A 16,172-nucleotide genomic window follows, 5' to 3' on the forward strand; every position below is an offset into this window, starting at 1 on the left:
ACTGGCTCATGGAGTTGCAAGCCCTTCTCTCTCATGACAGGAAAAGTCCCTAGTGCCTGGAAAAAGGGAAACATCACTCCCATTTTTAGAATCACAAAATGGCTTGGGTTGGAAGGGACCTCAACTATCTCCTAGTTCCATCCCCACTGCCATAGGCAGGGATGCCACCCGCTAGATCAGGCTGTTCAGGACCTTATCTAACCTGGTCTTGAACGCCTCTAGGGATGGGGTATCCACAACCTCTGTGGGCAACCTGCGCCAGTGCCTGACCCACCCCAAGTGAATAATTTCCTTCTAACCTTTAATCTAAATCTTCCCCTCTTTTAGTTTAAGACCCTTCTCCTCCTTGTCCTATCATCTACCCAAGTAGATAATCCTTCTGCATCCTTTCTATAAAACACCTTTAAGTGTTGAAAGGGTGTAATGAGGTCACCCTGTAGCCCTGCAGCATTCTTTTCTGTAAATAGTAAGGGTAAAAAGGAGGATCCAGGGAACAACAGACCTGTGAGCATAACCTCTGTGCTTGGAGAGATATGGAACAAATCTGGAAAATGAAACCTGGAAAATGATGTCAAGGCATGTGCAAGAAAAAGAGGCGATCTGAAACAGCTAGCATGGCTTCACCAAGGGCAAATCGTGCATGGCCTACCTGGTGGCTTTCTGTGGTAGAGTGACTTCTTGGGGCTGCTGATCTTGTAGCAGCCCACTATTTCTTTGTGCTTATGTTAGGGTCATGGATACCTCATCCTGCTTGTCACTGCTATCAATTTAAGGCTACAATTGTGCCACAAAGATAAACAGGATAAAAACATGCTATAGACACAATGTATAGCTATAGGTGCCAGGTTAAGTGGAGAGAGGTCACAGTTAAACTAAGCATAAGCTACAAGCAGGAAAAAAAAAAAAATGCTCAGATGTAGCAGGCTTTGTAGAAGCTTTGAACTGCTTCAGTACAAACTATATCACCTGTTCTTGGCAATGTCAATGTAGTATTACAGGGTTACATGATTGGAAGGATAAGAACAAGCAGGAGTAAAATAACAAAGGATGGGAAACATATATAGGGGTGAAGTAACTGTCAGATAAAGAGTAACAACAGACCAGTTTATTCACTCATTCATATTTCTTCTCACATCCATACAATCAATAATCTTTGTATGTTAACTTGAAACCAGATTTTGTTCGACATTTTAAGCCCTTTAAATATCTGCTTTTAAGCTTTTGAAGTTGAATTAATTTTTGTCTTGGCCTTCACTTTGATTCTCTCTACTAAATGATAGAGTAGATTTGCATATTTTAATCAGCAAGAGCAAACATAATGCAGTATTTTTGTTCCGTTTACTCAGTAAAAAAATTTCTCACCTTTCTGCTGAATTGCATCAAAAATTCTGTGCGTATCAAATCACACCAGAAGAGGGCAGTATTGCATTACAGCAGGTTTAAAGATTGTGTTGACACAACTAGTTGAAGAGGCATTAAAAAAAAAAGTACGTTGAAGCTTATATAACGAGGTGTTTGAGTAATTTGTGTAGCTACATAGCTGAAAGATGCATAATCCTACATACTTTTTATGATTTTCTAAATATGTTTTCTGAGATTTCTGTTTTGAAAACGTAGTACAATGTTTTTTTTTTCCAGAGTGCATTTTAATGTGGTTTGATATCTTTACAGTATTGCTGATGTTATTAGAGCCTTCTGTCCTTAGAAATTTAAGGTACCACTCTGTAGAAGAGTCTGTAAGAGCTTGACTAGCAGTGTAATTTAGGCATGAGGTATCTTCAGTTGCCCAAGCCATTTTGGGTTTTATACCACTGCTTACTTGAGAACCATGTGTGAAGGTTGGACGTTTGGGGATGTGAAGAATCCCCACAGCTTTGTAGAAAACTACTATGTGGGATACAATCCGTGCCATGTACGTGGACTATGTGATGCAGTAGCTGGCTGCTGCTGTGCATGCTGTACCTAGCTGCTGTGTGGGGCTGCTGTTCCTCAGCTTTGGAGCTGAGTATGTGGTGCAGATGCATTAATCCATCACCTATGGTTATGAGCTGGAAGGGAGGCAGCAGGCATGAAACAAATACATGTTAAATGTTCTGAAACATTTGGCATTAAAACCTGCCCCAGTGCTACACCATTTCTCAGAGAAAGAGCTGTAGGTGATGGGGGGAAGCAGGGGCATCTGGGAACACTGCTACCAAGGGCTGCAACAAGAGTTTTGTCCATCCTAGTTCCTCTCTAGCTATGCTTCAAACAGACGCAAGTCCTACCTTCAGTGATTTCAGCAACAGCCATGGTGGCTGTCCAAGCCTCTGAACTACGCAAAGTGGTATTTTTGCAGTCCCTGAGAGTCCTACCACTTTACTGGCAATTGATGATTTACTTCTGAAAATTGAAAGATATATTAAACATTGGCCAAAAAAAAAAAAAAGTGTCTTATTTAAAGCATGAGACAAACAGGTCTGTAATACTTTTTCCACAGCATGATCTCAGCTTTGCTAGTGATGCCAGTGCTGAGATGAGCATTGGCAACAATCTTATTCGGACACAGTTTCAATTTCTCTTGAAAAACAAAATACGTTTCTAAAGGATTGTGGTATCAGAGGCAAGAAATGAGTGCTGAACTTTCAAAGGCCAGAATGAGATTTTGCACAGATGCAAAGGTTGGCAGGATATGTTAGCTCAAATAGCACAAGCTGCTAAGCAGCTTTCAGACCAACGTTTGTACATTGTGAGATGTGGGAAACGGTAGCAAGAACTCTCTCCTTAGGAAATCCTCTACTGCTTCATTCCACAGCTCTTCTATTTCACACTCATGTCTGTAAAATAGAGTGTATGAATATCTTCTAGAAAACTGTAATACAATCCTCATCTTAAACACCTGCACTTAGTGACTTCGGCCATATCTAGATGTTGGGATTTTAGTTTTTCTTTAATACTTAGTGCATCTTTCTTTAACAATATGGTATGCATCTCCATGACCACATCTCACTTCAGAAATCAGATTTTAAAATTAGTCACTTTTTTTTTTTTTGTTGGTTGGTTTTGGTTTTTTGTATGTGTGTGTGGAGAAGGGGAGGAAGCAGACATTTTGGGGAGTGATAACAATGTGAACTTAATTTGAGATTAACAATAAATTCCAATTAATGTATGTATATTAATGTATGTATACATTAAAATGTAAATGTATACATATATTTCCTGTAAGCATGACATCTTTATTTTACTGCCATTCAAACTATTGCACTAATGTCCTTTTTTTTTCTGCAGTGGTTGTAGCAAATGTCATGTGACACATTTATTTCTGTCACAGCAATCTTGCCTTTTGAATCCATCATTGATCTTTTATATGGACTCCAGTGGTCACTAACTGCAAGCCACTGATTGTCTAAGATGCTGAGAGGAGAATGTCTGCTTTAGGAAATGATCACAGGTGACACATTTTATACTAGTAGATAGTGGAATTAAGAATATTTTTTTTTAATAAATAAATAAATAAAGGCTCTTGCAAATCATGTAGGTGAAGGTCCACAAAAGAGTTCAATTTTCTAGCTGCCACTTTAGGCACCTAAGATAAAAGTTTGTATTTCCAAAGCTTCTTTACTAAGCAGCTGCCTCTGATCTGTGTTGCTTGCCATGGGGTTTAATGTAACTTAATTTTCATGTGAGCCCTAATGAGAATCACAGAACAGGTATTTTCCTATTCAATTTGTCCTGAAAGCTCAAAACACTTTTGCTGCATTGTGCTTCAGACCTCAAAGAAGGTGAATAATGCTGTTCCACAAGGGAAGAGGTACTGACACAAGTCTCCTCTCAAGACCAGAACAACAAAGGTTTTCAATTAAAGTTCTGTGACAGCTAAGTAGAGATCTGTGCTGAGAGAACTTATGGAAGTGAATAAAAACCATCTTTTCCTCTCTTAGGCTTCCATCTCTTAGGCTGGTGAACTGAGTTAGTTCATATGTTACCATGCTGCATGTTGTGAATCCTGTGCAGAGGTATTTAAGTTATCTAAGAAGTGTAGCTTTTGCAAAATAGCAGGACACCAAGTCTCTTTTATGTATATAACTCTTTTGAAAACAACCAAAACAAAGAAAACAAACCAATAACATGGTCTTTTCCACTGTGGAGCAGAATGTGTATTTGTTTACATGTGCTTTATGTTAGATTTATGTCTTCTCTCTCTCTCTCTCCCCCCCCACCTCCCACCCCCCAAAGGTATGACAGCTTTGTTAAGTCAGTTGCCTTTAATGATGGATCCCTGTTTTGCTGCTAAGTTTCTTGGAGATCTCAAAAGCAGTATAAAAACGGAGTGGGAAAGGCTATTGAAAGTGGTCAGAAATGATAATGGCAAAGGCATCAACTATGCTTCTTTGTCAATTTTTAAAGCTCCGTGTCAAAACAATTTTCTAATTAGCGCTAAGGGATACAGCAAAGAACAGACAATAAAATCATTAAAGAAAACAGCTGAACAGTAAGCTTCTCACTGTATTATCCTCTGCCATACTAAAAATTTATATTTTAGAGACTTCATCTCTTTAAACTGAATATAAATGTCTAACTTGGATTTTACTTATAGCATTAGCATTGCTTGCAATTGCAAATATAACTAATGTGTCTTGATAAAGAGCAGCTGCAGCCTTCAAAAAGATGAAAGCTTGATTCCATTCAAATCAATAGGAGTTCTGCTACCACCTCCAATTAATACAGGACCCCACTGTTAAAAATATATATATAAAAAAATAATCTTTTTTTTTTAAGAGTTTAAGACAAAGTATAAGACAAAGAGATGAATTGTGTAGGAAAGGAATAGAGCTTGCAAGTAGCGTATAACCAGTTTCTTTTCACATTAGTTTTTGCATTTTATTTCTTCCTGAAAGAATTTGTTCTGATTCAAAGCAAGGCCTTTTCTAGGTTGTTTTGAAGTCTGTGAAATGGAACATTCATGGGAAGATGAAGGTTATGCTAGGAGATGAGCTGAGCAGACGAAGCAGAAAACAAGGAGAGAGAACAAGCATGAAGGATAGACTTGGTTTGGTCTGGAATTCTACTAGTAGGAAAAGGTGAGATGAAATGGGGCTAATGAACACCAATGAAAGAGAAAATGTGAAATAGCATTGACAATATTGTATCATGGAAAAGCATGCTGATGATTATTGCATAGGAAGCTTCTGAGGTTGAGGTTTTGTAAGCTTCTAAAGTCCCAGCAGGACCTTCTGGCTCTGGTAGGTGGTTGCTGGGCTGCTATTACACAGCCTTGCTTGACTTCTGACATAGTGTGACTAAAGGGGCCACCAGTTAATTTTCCCAGATATTTTCAAATAGACTAGAGGATAGCAAGAAAATATTTCACTTACAAAAGTCCTTAGATCTGGAATAAGTTGGTCTCATTCACATTGAAACCCCTTGGTTCTGCAAACTTGATTTTTATCCAACTCTCTTTTACAGTCCAATCTAAAATGTATATTAAACCTCAAAGAAATAGTTGTAAACAGTACCCCACTGAATGTATGTGGTATGCATTTACAATTTTGCCATACATCAGCATTTGAAACTCCTCTTTGCACTCTAACGTGTATTGTGGCTTAACTTTCCAGGCAGCTAAGCACCACTCAGCTGTTTCTTCTCTTTCCCCTCCCTCACACACAGTGGGATGGGTGAGAGAAATGGAAAAAAGAAGATAAAAACTCATGGGCTGAGATAAAGAGAGCTTAATAGGATGGAAAAGGAAGGGATAACAACAACAATAATAAAGAATCATAGAATGGCTTGGGTTGGAAGGGATCTAAAAGACACCTCCCACCAGACCAGGTTGCCCAAATCCCCATCCAGCCTGGCCTTGAACACCTCCAAGAATGGGGCATCCACAACTTCTCTGGGCAGCCTGTTCAAGTGGCAAAAATATAATATAATGTAAAAGAATATACAAAGCAAATGTTGTACAATGCAATTGCTCACCACCTGCCTGTTGCCCAGCCAGACCACGAGCAGCAGCACCCATACACACACCCTAGCCACCTTCCCCCATTTTATCATTCAACATGATGCCTTAAGGTATGGGACATCCCTTTGGGCAGCCTGGGCCAGCTGCCCTGGCTTCATCCCCTCCCAGCTCTTGGTGCACTGCCAGCCTCCTCGCTGGCAGGGCAAGCACAAGGAGCTGGAAAGGCCTTGGCTCTGTGTAGTCACTGCTCTGCAACAGCTAAAACATCGGCGTGTTATCCTGTTAGTCTCATCCTAAATCCAAAACAGCACCATACCAGGTACTAGGAAGAAAATTAACTGTCTCATTTGAAAAAAGGACAATGTGCTAACTTTTGAGCTGTAGATTATTCTGTGTAGTAGATTAAAGAAAACATGATTTTCTGTATCTCTTCAATTGAAATTATTCTCATTTGCATGGAATAACTCAGTAAACATTAGGTCAGAAACACAGCTAACAACATTATTTTTGGTGCATAGAATCTTTGATAGGAAGAGGAGGAACTTGAATTTCATCCTCCCATTCAAGGTATGTTTAAATATTTTACTTTAGTCACCCTCAAATGAACAAATTAAAACCAGAACTTCTTTTCTACCCAACGAGGGTATAATGAGTAATGGCAAGACAACAGTTAGGCTGAGACATCTCTAAATGCAGTTCTCAGTGGGGAAGAAGGCACAGGGAGACACAGGGGAGAGGAAGGAAAAGGGGTGGGTACTCAACAGGGCAGAGCCACAGGGACAGTTCTGTCCGGAAAGAGGTAAAAGGTGGGAGATATGCAGAGATTGTGGGGTGGAGGAGGAAGGGACTGTGGCTGCCCCTGAAGATGATTTGGGATGAACTCACTGGTGGCCACAAGATGCCATTGTGGCCCCTAGCTCCTGTTCCCTGTGGGGTCTCACCAGCCCTGCTTCAGCCAGAGCTCTCTGTGAACACCCCATCTCTCACCATGACAGAATATTTCCTTTGATGGGGCAGGGAAAATATTAGAAAACTTCTCCTGTAGTAATTCAGCTACTTCAGCAACTGAGGAAATAAAAGGGAAGGTGTTAGCACTTTTTTTTTTTTTTTTTTTTTTGGTTGTTTTTTCATGAGAAAATTGTAGCATAGGCATCTATCAGGTGAGTGCTTAGGGCTTTCAGTCTCAGTGAAGATAAATTGCAGGGCTAAAGCATCTCTCTTATGAGGAGAGGCTGAGAGAGCTGGAGCTGTTCATCCTGGAGAAGAGGAGGCTCAGGGGAAACCATCAATGTCTATAGATACCTGAAGGGAGGTGCAAAGAGGACAGAGCCAGGCTCTGTTCAGTGGTGCCCAATGACAGGACAAGAGGCCATGGGCACAAACTGGCACACAGGAGGCTCCCTCTGAACACCAGGAAGCACTTCTTTATGAGCGGGTGATGAAGCACTGACATAGGTTGCCCCAGGTTGTGGGGTCTCCCTCCTTGGAGATCTTCAGAAGCTGCCTGCACATGGTCCTGTGAAACCTGCTCTGGGTGGCCCTGCCTGAGCAGGGATGTTGGACCAGATGGCCACCAGAGATCCCTTCCACCCACAGCCCTTCTTTGATTCAGTGACTGAATGAGATACCCTATTCCTAAAACCGTGACTTTTCAGACTTACCTTCTAGCCCTGTACCTTTTCTTCAGCCTTTCCTCTTAACTTCCTGCTATGCCTGGCCTGTGTGGTTCCCCCTACCCTCCTTGTCACTTGGCCCAGACTTGGGGTAGAGAATGCTTAATGCCATGTGTACCTTTAAATTTGCAGTTAAGAAGGGGCTGACGAGAATGTGCAGGGGGGTGCTGTGGAATATCACTTAGGTATGAGTCTCACAGGAGACTGAAATAATATAGACCCTCTACACTGTGACCAAAGGGAGCAATGTTAATTTCCTCTAAAGATGCCAATCTTTATCCGTCAAAATGCCAAGCTGAAAACAAAGAGCCTGTCTCCAAAATTTTTCTTAAGGCTTTAAAGTGCTGCCTGGCAACAGGGGCACCTGCACTCTGTAGGCAACATGTTCAAAAGTTAGGGAATGATATGCAATACTAATGCTAAAGTTGTGAGATCCCTTTACTAGATCTACCCACAAATTACCAGTTCTGCCAGTGAATCCAGGAAAACAGCTTTTCTTGGTAATAGAGATATAAGAAAGCTGGGGGGGAATGTGAGAGTCCTTCCCTGGTCTGTAGATGACTTGCATGTCACTATCCTGTGCCTCAGTTTACCCAGTGGGAAAACATGTTGTATGTCACAGAACCCATTTTGGCAAATGCTTTTTCAAGCATTTTTTTTTCTTCTTTCTGTTTACATCCTGAGATTGATATTCTCTCTGGGGAGCTAAGTAAGTGGACCACATTTGGTAACACTCTTCTTGCATGAAGCAGGACAGTTCAGTTTGTCATCTGCAACATTCATCCTGTTGCCCTGTATGCATGCACGTGACTGAGTTGTTCAGCCTGGGTTTCATTACTCTTCAGGTGGGGAAAAGCTCTCACCACGCCTCCTTCTCCCCATTCCATTTGAAAAGTCTCTGTGCCTGAGGATGTGTGGTGTGCTTGCACCTTCCCCAGATGTTACCCCCAGCCACGGGAGATGGTCTTGTTCAGATGGCTTTCAGGAGAGCTTTGGGGAAGGGTCAGACCACAGGTGACAGCCTGGTTTGGAAGAGTTTGAGCAGCAAGGAGAGAGAGAGGGACAGTGGAAATATCTAAATTTCTGGAAACATCAATGGTGAAACTGCAGCAGCTGCAAAGAGCCTAGTGCTGGCAGGACCTCCAAGCAGAACACAAGACAGCAGCAGGACAGAACATTTTCTGCCTAAATAAGAAATGCTCATTTCCCACCCTGTGTCACTGCATCACATCATGCTCAGGTGTCCTGGATGAATAAAAAAAGCTTCTGGATTCTGTAGTAACACAAATAGTAGAAAATGTCTGCAAACATGGAGTCTGATGTGCATCTGAAGGTCTGGGCTTTGCTGGTTCTCCCTGCTGCTAAGCCAGGATATCCTTTCTGTTTGCTTATGAGATCAGACTCCCACACTGTAGTTCTTACAGCAAACTTCACTGCACAGTCAGTAATGGCAGATGTTTTTTCAGCTTGATTACTTCTACTGTCATTTAGTTAAGGTTCCCACATGTAATTTTTGCTCTCCTTATGTTTGTACATCAGAAGGGGATGTTTAGAAATGCTTGTTTTGTAGGAGTGCAAAATGAACAAGGAACACTGACTAATGATTACAGCAGCATGGGATTATCAAATGACTGTTATTTCAGAGTAAGTGTTTGTACGTGATTAAGATTTTGATCCTGCCACCTCCCTCTGAACCATTTAAAATCAAAATTAGTTTGATCATAACTGATTAAAACTGCTGTGGACAAACACACTCTGTCTGTCTGTCCATTTCCATGTGCGTGGGTGAGATGATCTGAGTCAGGAGTTGTGCTAGGTGTACTGGGTCTGGCTGGGATGTTAACTTTCCCTGCAGCAGCCCATACAGTGCTGTGCGCTGCACTTGTAGCTAGAACAGCAGTGGTATCGCACCAGTGTTGTGTCTGCTGCTGAGCAGTGCTGGCACAGCATCAGGACTCTCTCTAACCCTCCAAGGAGGTGGGCAAAAAAGTGAGAAGAGAAACATCACCAGGGCAGCTGACCTAAACCAACCAAAGGGATATTCCATAATATATGATGTCACACTCAGCAATAAAAGGTGGAAATAGGAAGAAGAGGGGAGGGGTGGGCTCTCATTGTGAAAATATCTGTCCTTCTCCTGAACACTGGTTATGTGCGTTGAGGCCCTTCTTCAAGGACGTGGTCAAGCATTGCTCATTTGTGGGAAGTAGAGAGTAATTTCTTTCCTCTGCACTTCCACATAACCTTTATTTTTATTTTACTTTATTTTTATTTTTCCCTTTCCGCCTCCCCTTTCCTTTTTTTTTTTTTTTTTTTTTTTTCCCTTTAGTTAAATTTAGTTAATAATAATATTTCCTTAATTATTATTATTTTATTTTCCCCCCTTTAATTAAATTATTCTTATCTCAACCCGTGAGTTGGTCTTTGCTTTACTTCTTCCCCTCCTCATCTAAGGAGGGGGAGTGAAAGAGTGGTTGTGGTGTTTAGCTGCCTAGCACGGTAAAACCACCACAGTAGGTTACCTTTAGGGAAGGGTTACAGCCATGCTGAGAACTTTGTAATAATTGTTTTTGTCTTTATAGCCATGATGGCAATCTGCCTGATGCTTTTTTTGGAGCCCAGGAAGCAAGCGGTAGTTTATTAAATGGGTGAACAATGGCTGGCTGGAAATTACAGGGGAATGAAAGAACTTTGGGTTGAATTTGACCACAGCTGAATTAATCTCCTCAAATATAGCCTATTACCTGGAGCTGTTAAGCATCAAGTTTTATAGCCACAACACTGTGTGTTATTCCTTCAGATTCTTTCTTAAAGCTCAGGTCAATGAAAATTTCACTGTAGCTCACCCATTTATTTCTCCTGGAGAAGAAAAGAGCAATTTACAGTCACAGCACCTACCTACAGCTGAATGTGGAAGCCTTCGTTAATAAGTTAAAGGATCTGTGTATTATATTGGAATTAAATGATGAATTACAGCAATAATATCAGAAACATTGCTATTGCTCTTTGAACTTGTTCACTAATCATTCATGGAGGTCCCAAAATTCAAGCCCGTTGCACAGTCCATGCACCAGCTTACAGCCTAAGGCCATCTCCTACCAATTACTCCATGCAGGAGCCTCTTATGTAGGACAGTGGGGTCCTATATAAATGTTGCCTGTTTACTGAATAGCATGGCTTGCCCAGTCAGGGCCAGGCACCTGGTGAGATGCTGCCTATGGGTGAAAAAAATGTGGAACTGTGTGGAAGAAGGGATGGAGTAACACCAGAAAGGTGTTATGCTCACTGTAAAAGAATGGGTGAGAAGCCTGTAACAATGCCCCTTTTCCTCAATGGATACATTTTGCAATTTTAGTTTATTTATTTATTATTACCAAAATATTGTTTAGGACCATCAGTGTCCAAGTGCAATTGCTTGTATACCATGGGTATCTTACATATGAGATTTTTTTCCAGAAGTTATATTGTTTGAATAGTCACCAGTCTGGGCACCATGCTGCTGCCCATGGGTAATCTACCATTCCTGTGGTGTGGTGCCTAATAAACCTCATTGTTGCATACCTTTCACAAGATGGAGTACGGTTTTATCTTAGTAGCTTTCTTTGTCATTGGCGCGGTATAATTAATGAGTATTTTGCACAATACTCATATGGGACCTTAAAAGACAATTAAGACCATGTGCTGCATGCAAGGTGGAATATGCCTAGAAGATAAATTAAAATCTCTGAGTTATTTTAAAGTATTTAAATTAATTTAATGGTAACAAAGCTTCGTGATATATTAGAAGCAATACCTTGAACTCCTGCAGTGTACCATTTTTCAAGCCTGTGACTTGGAAAAAAGATTCAAGTGATAAAAGAGCTCTGCTCTGCAACAGACCTGCTTACTTAACATAAGAAAAAATTGCTCAATGCCACAAATATATCCACAAGCACACTAGGGAAAGGTTTCTATGCACTTAATTGGCCCTGTTTACTTTATTTATTAATTTAATCTATAACCTTATTCTGTCAAAGTGCACAAAACTAGGTCTGTTTAAACACAAACCTAATAAGCTAAATGCAGAAATGCATCTGCTTGAACTCATATCCTATATCCTCAATGTTAACCTAGTTATACATGCATGTGAGATACCATTAAAGTGCTTTAAAAAGCATGAATTCCCTTGTCGGCCTGAAGGGTGAAAAATACAAAATCTTTTACTTTTTGAAATGGATCAGAATACTAGGAGATTAAAAAAATCTTGGTAATAAATATATGTTTTTAGAAGCAAACAAACTTCTGGCTAACAAAGAATCTAACATCGTTTCCATCGTTTCAGCTGAGTGCTCTGTGTTATGAGCACACCAATATGTTATGCAATTCTCTGGTGCATTGTAGCAGTATGTATATAAAATACAAGTAACAACTAAAGAAAAGGTCAAAAAACAGGGGCAGTATTTGGTTATCATGTGATTATAGGTGATGCTTTCCTCAGACATAAGTTTTAAATAACTGTTTTTTTTTTTTCTACTTTAGAATTCCTTTTATGTAATGTAGGATGTATATCTCTCATTTGATTTGCATCTAATCTATATTTGAACTATTTATGACATTTTTTATTGGTGAAAAACTGAAGAAATGAGGCACACAATAAAAAGGATGAACAAAAGGTATTTTTTTCCCTTTTGAAGAAATCATTTCTGCTTTGTCAAGAACAAAATAAAATTTTACTTGAGATATGGCAGCTCTAATTCCAGCTGTTAACCTGTGCATTTTATCAGATCACAAGAAGTTCATTTCTCCTTAGTGGTGATAACGTGCAGCTTTGTTTTCATGTCTTGGATGATGATATGCCTAATGCTGTTATCTACTGTGCTTTTTTTTTTTTTTTTTTTTTTTTTTCTTTTTGAGCTGGAAATTCCATTTCAGTATGGATAATTTATTTATTTATTTATTTATTTATTTATTTATTTATTTTTTTGAGATGCTTATGAAAGCACTCAGTTGTAGGAACATTGTGATCATGCAGCCAATGCAACACCTGGTTTCCTGAATGAAGAGTCTGCAGTCCGCGTCTACCCCTCTCCACCTTATGTCTTGTCAAACCTGCCATTCACTGATAGCCATTAGGGAAGGGTCATTTTTAGTATATTAATGATGTCTAGTTATGGATCTCCTAAGAGCCAAGCAATCCATCGTCACAAGCTGATCTGCACTGACTTTAGTTTACACTCAGTCAGTGACCAACCACATTCACATTGCTTTTGTGTTGGGCATTTTCCAGACATGTCAATAGCATCTACTAGAAAACAGCTTTCTATACTCTCTAAATTCAGACACTGGAATAGGCTCCCCAGGGAAGTGGTCACAGCACCAAGCCTGCTGGAGTTCAAGGAGTGTTTGGACAACACTCTCAGACATACGTGTATGTATTGATTTTTGGGTAGTCTTGTGTGGAGCCTTCCAGCTCAGGATATTCTATGGTGCTACGATGCAGAGACAGATGAAGCATGGATAGTGTCTAACCAGCCTGAAATCTTTTGTTTGAGGTTTGAAGTTTGTTAAGGCTATTGCTGATATCTTACCTCTCTAAAATTGAAAAGAAGAAGCAAAGAAGACATGAGAATATGCCAGATAGTCAGGGCTGAGATCCTTCTGAAGGTTCAAATGATGTTTGAATTCCAATCTTTTTCGATGGGGCATGCTAACAAATGTGGCACTTGCCTTCTCTTTAAATCTTCATTTTGGTGTATGGTATCAGGCTGAACAAGTTTGCTTCTGTACTGTTCAGTGTCCTGGATTGTAGGAGAAGTTGTCAGATAGATCTTAGGAGAAGTGGGTTGTTTTGGTTGTTTGTTCTTGCAGCAACCAGTTACATTTATGCTTAAAATATACATATATATGTCTGTTTACATCTCATAGTCCTCAGCAGTACAATTTTGCAGATGGGAAGTTTTGTTTCTCCTTCAGCACTCCTCCACCCCCATTCTGAGAGGTTCTGAAAGTATTCATCAGTTCAGGTTTAAACTTTACAAATTGGTTTTAGAGAACTAATAGAAAATGTTACAAAACATTCCCTCAAGCTTTTAAAAAGTATTCTGTCTCTGTAAACAGGTTTTGGTAAGGAATATCCTATGCTCTAGCACAAAGATAATTAACCTTCAGAATTATTCTACACTGCAAGACCTAAGTAACTCATGCTGTAGTTTTTCCCCATATGCAAAATATTGGGAAACATGCAAGCCTAATCTACTGCTTAAATTTCAATTCATGACAATCTAGTCATATAGGACAGCATGGATTTAATGCTGAGGAAACTGAGCTGAGTGGTAATGAACTGAACCCACTGCATCCACTTACATCTAAATTTATAGAAAATCTTTCTAAATCAGTAATAATTTAAATATAAAGTCTAAATATATTAACACGTTTAAGGAAACTTCAAGTATACTTCTTCATGCAGTGGCTCCATGTACCCTTTCCAGATATTGGATGTTCTTGAGCCTATGTTGGATTTCCCTGAAGAAATTCTACAGTGTATAAGGCAAAGAATCAAAGAAAAATAGAGGATTGTTCAAGAACAATTCCCAGCAAACAATTTTCTGCTTTCCATTTTGTCCTCTTTAGAAAAGTTATTTGTAAAGATATCCATGTATCCTATATATAGGATATATATATATATATATCCCTTCTTTGTTTATTTATTTTATATTAAAAAAATAAAATCTCAAAGACTGGTTCTGTAGGATTCATCCTTTCCTCAGCCAGTGAAAGCTGGCTGCCTATTACTCCCTTTGAGGAGTCATTTCATTTGCTGCAGTTGTAGCACTAATGAATTGCACACAGCTGATGCTTTGGTCGTGCAGCCTGTCATTCATGAAAAACACAAAATAGTTCTAATGTGCTCAGCAATGTCACTTTGAAAAGACTTTAATGACACACTTCCTTTTGCAATATGCACAGAAAAATCTCTTCTAAAATAAGTGAAGAGAGATGGGTAGCAGAGGAATATCAGGATTTCACAATAGAGTGCTTTCAGTGGAGAAAGAAAAATATTTTAGCAAAACTTTCTGATTTAACTGTACTTGTAGGACAGTATATTGCCTTTTTACACTCCCTTTCTTTTATGTGTGTTTTTGTTCCACAAAATTAAATTGAGAACAGATTTTACTATACAGAATAGAGAGAAGTGCAGTTTATGTTCATTTTTATACACTTCATTGGAAAATACTTAAAGAATGTTATTTCAGAACATTATTCAAAAATTGTCATTTACCATGCTTGCTGGTAATGATCTGTAAAACTATAAACTTCTCAGATCCTGGATATCAATGTTATGTTGTTATGAGTTTACTATGAAGTAAATTCCTTTATCAGTCCTTTTCTCGATACTGTCTTTGTTATTGGGTAAGAATTTTACAAAGATGAAGATGATTTCATTGAATATTTAAATAGCATAAATGTTTCCTGAACAATTTGTGTAGTCTTATTGGACAGATTTTTTTTTATTTATTTTTTATTTTTTTTCCTAGAGAACAAGTCTTACGAGAAGCAGCTGAAGGAGCTGGGGTTGTTTAGCTTGGAGAAAAGAAGCCTCAGAGGAGACCTTATTGTTTTACAGGAGGAGGTAATGAGATGGGAATCAGGCTCTTCTCCCAAGCACCAAGTGATAAGATGGGAAATGGTTTCACTTTGAGCCAGGGGAGGTTTAGGTTGGATATAGGATAAATTTCTTTACTGTAAGGGTTGTATAGCATTGGAACTGGCTGCCTAGGGAAGTGGTTGAGTAACCTTCCCTGGAGGTCTTAAAGAAACATGTAGATTTAGAACTTAGTAGCATGATTTACGGACTTTAATATAAGGTTAAAGATTGAACTAGATGATCTTAGAGGTCTTTTCCAACCTGAATGATTCTATGATTCTATGGCATAAGAAGGGGGGGGAAAAATTGTGAAGTATGTTGTTATGCTGTTTCTAAATATTGCTAGTTTGGTTATCCCATCTGTCTATTTCTAGATTTGTTTTCTTTTATAATTCTGGTCCAGCTGTGGATGAATCCTGTACTGATTGTGCTGTCTGTCTGATCCTATGGGACATGGATAGTGATTGAGCTCAGTAGGTTAGGTTGCCGTTGGACTTCATGGTCTTGAAGGTCTTTCCTAGCCTAGACCATCCTATGAACCTATGATCCTATAGGACTTTCCATTTCATGTCTCTCAGGTACTGTCCTGCCTTCACTGATGACCGAGTAATCATCTCCCATGAAAGCAGATAGTGAATGACCATATATGCGCCTCTCTTCCTCTGCAAAACAGAGAGAAAGTAGTTTAGTTTAAAGTTTTCTTATAGGAACTGATTGCACAAAAGGCACCATGATGCTGTTGTGATGTCTAAAAGTGCACTGGAGCACTACGGTTGGTGGTACTGCAGATAGGTTCCTGGGAGCTGAAGGTGCAGGTTCTGGTGTCTGGTAGGGACATTCACTGGGGGTTACCAGCACATCCATGGGAAAAACCTTCCTCTCAGCAGCCCTCCCCTGCTCCCAAAAAAAAAAAAAAAAAAAAAAAAAGTTATTG

This window comes from Aythya marila, assembly GCF_965140915.1.
Source record: "Aythya marila genome assembly, chromosome: 2".
NCBI classification, from domain to species: Eukaryota; Metazoa; Chordata; class Aves; order Anseriformes; family Anatidae; genus Aythya; species Aythya marila.